Here is a 2,345-nt window from a genome sequence, read left to right as displayed (position 1 = left end):
TTTTTTTGTTGTTGCAGTTTGGCTGGGGTCAGGTTCAAACCCGCCACCCTTGGTATATGGGGCCAGCGCCCTACGCACTGAGCCACAGGTACCTCCCACAATACACTATTATTAAAGACCTTATTTATCTATCTATCTATTTATTTTTGAGACAGTCTCACTTTGTCACCCTCTCTGGCATTATAGCTCATAGCAATCTCAAACTCTTGGGCTCAAGTGATTCTCTTGCCTCAGCCTCCTGAGAAGCTGGACTACAGGCACCTGCCACAACGCCTGGCTATTTTTAGAGACCAGGTCTCCCTCTGGCTCAGAACCTGTGAACTCAGGCGGTCCACCTGCCTTGGCCTCCCAGAATGCTGTGATTACAAATGTGAATGTGAAGGAAAATAATTATCTCTTGGGATTCTAGGTTTTTGTTTAGTTTTTATTGAGATGAAACATGCATAGTCATTAAAGTAGCTTGTTTTTCTTTTAAAAGTAGCTTATTTTTGAATGAAGTTTTCTGTCTTGTTACAGTTGTATAATCAACTTACTAAAGTGTTTAATCTGTTAAATATTATCATTTGCTACATGATGTTCTGGTCAACAGTGGATGGCGTATGTGATGGTGTTTCCATGAGAAGATAGTACTGTGTTTTTATTGCACCTTTTGTGTGTTTAGATATGTTTGGATACACAGTCAGCATTTTGTTTAAGTTGCTTGCATTATCTAGAACAAGACCTTGCTGTGTGGGTGTGCGGCCCAGAGCAGTAGGCTCTGCCTGAAGCCCAGGAGTGTAGCAGGCTGCCCTGTCCAGGTGTGTGAGTGCTACACACTGTGGGCATGAATGCACATGCTCATGTGTGCACCTGCAGCTCACCTCATCACAGATTCCTCAGGACTTATCCCCATCGTTAAGTGACACACAAGTGTATTAACAGACTGTTCATTGCGTTTGGGAACTCTCACACAAGGATGCTATGAAGATTGATGACTGTTTATGGATCCACTTATGGCCCCTACATATCTTCTGTAGTAATTCCTCAGCCTTAGGTAGCAAATGGGGCCAGTGCCGTACTCCTTTGAGTCACAGGCGCTGCCCTCTCCATTAATTCTGATTTCTCTTCCCTTCTTGCCTAGCTCAGATTCCCTGGCACCTTGTTTCCATATTCCTTTTGCAAACACCAGTTACTTCCTTGCCCTTCTTCCAAACATACCAACTTGAAAAAAAAAACAACGCTGACTTGGTTATTAAAGTAACCATTTAAATAAGATTTATGTTTATATGGGCTTAGCATCCGTAATCAAAAATTCAAAATCTGAAATGTTTTGTATGCTGACTTGATGCTGGTACAAGTGGAAAATTCCACACTGGATGGTGTGATGGGTCATAGTCAATGCAGGCACACAACACGGGCTTTATTCAGCTTCCCCAAGGGGAATGTGAAATTCCCTTCAGGCTATATGCATACCGTGTATGCAAAACATACGTTAGGTGTTCAGATGTCCTGTGATGCAAATCTCCCCAAATCTGAGAAAATCCTAAATTTAAAGCACTCGTGGTCCTGAGGCTTTTTGACATTCAGCCTGTGCTGACTTGCGTGAGATGGAGGACACTAGCGGTGCCAGTTGCCTTTGGATACCTTTGGTTCTTGGGTTGGATCTTAGTCTGTGCAGGATCTGGTGTGAAGGAGGGAGGTGGTGGTAAGACCAGGGCAGACTGCTGGGGAGAAGCTGGAGGACATGAATACAGAGACACAAGTAAAAACAGAAAAATCTGTGCGAAACATTGTGAGAAAGAGAAAAATTAATAACAAATTTACAAGGGGCTAGAAAAGTGGAAGCTACAGACCTAATATTGGAAAAATATTGGTAGATAAACTACAGCTGATTTTCTGATTTTCCTGATTTTCTTTCCTAAGTTAGCTTTGATGTGTTACTGTGTAGAAGTCCCAGGTGTGCCCTCTTTGCTCATTCTGCACTTGGGGCAGGTGTAGTGTCCAATGTGGCCAGTGCTACAGCTTGGCCCTTCCCTGAGCTGACGTGACCATAGAGTTGTGTTTGGAGGAGGAGGGGTGAGTAATAGCCAAAGATTAGTAGGTGATGTTCCAAACTGTTAAGTCTGCAGTAGTTGAAGGAAGATGTAACGTGTAGATCCATTTCCTGAAAGTAAATATTAGCTAACGTAATGATTCAATTGGGAGGTGGAATGGGTAATAACAGGAAATGAGTAGAAAATGCCCGAAGTGGGTAAATCTTTTTTTTTTTGAGACAGAGCCTCAAGCTGTTCCCCTGAGTAGAGTGCTATGGCTTCACTGCTCACAGCAACCTCCAACTCCTGGGCTCAAGAAAGTCTCCTGCCTCC

The 2,345-nt window shown here is 43.2% G+C and overlaps 1 protein-coding gene across 2 annotated transcripts in view; it reads left to right on the top strand.

The window, feature by feature from the left end:
- Positions 1 to 2,345, top strand: part of WDR37 (WD repeat domain 37) — a 51,937-nt gene that overhangs the window by 2,576 nt on the left and 47,016 nt on the right. The window lies entirely within an intron of this gene.

This window comes from Otolemur garnettii, unplaced genomic scaffold (assembly GCF_000181295.1).
Source record: "Otolemur garnettii isolate 467f Iridium unplaced genomic scaffold, OtoGar3 scaffold00019, whole genome shotgun sequence".
In the NCBI taxonomy this organism is placed as follows: domain Eukaryota; kingdom Metazoa; phylum Chordata; class Mammalia; order Primates; family Galagidae; genus Otolemur; species Otolemur garnettii.
Note: the sequence above shows the minus strand (reverse complement) of the source record. Positions and strands in the feature narration are given on the sequence as shown.